The following is a 233-nucleotide window of genomic DNA, read 5'->3' on the forward strand; positions in this document are numbered from 1 at the left end:
TGCTCTGGCTCCCCAGCTCAGAGCATAACCCACCCACCATCCCCTGCCCCATCGGTCAGGTCAGACACTTTTGTCGCTCAACCAGTCACCGAGTCCTGTTGATTTTGCCTCTAAATATGCTCTCTCCACGTCCACAGGCAAAGTCCAAATGACCTTTACCTCTCACCTACTGGGACATCCTCCTGGTGCGGCCTCTGTTTCTATCCTTTACTTTGTTCTGTAGACAGCACACC

This window comes from Myotis davidii, unplaced genomic scaffold (assembly GCF_000327345.1).
Source record: "Myotis davidii unplaced genomic scaffold, ASM32734v1 scaffold149, whole genome shotgun sequence".
Taxonomy (NCBI): Eukaryota; Metazoa; Chordata; class Mammalia; order Chiroptera; family Vespertilionidae; genus Myotis; species Myotis davidii.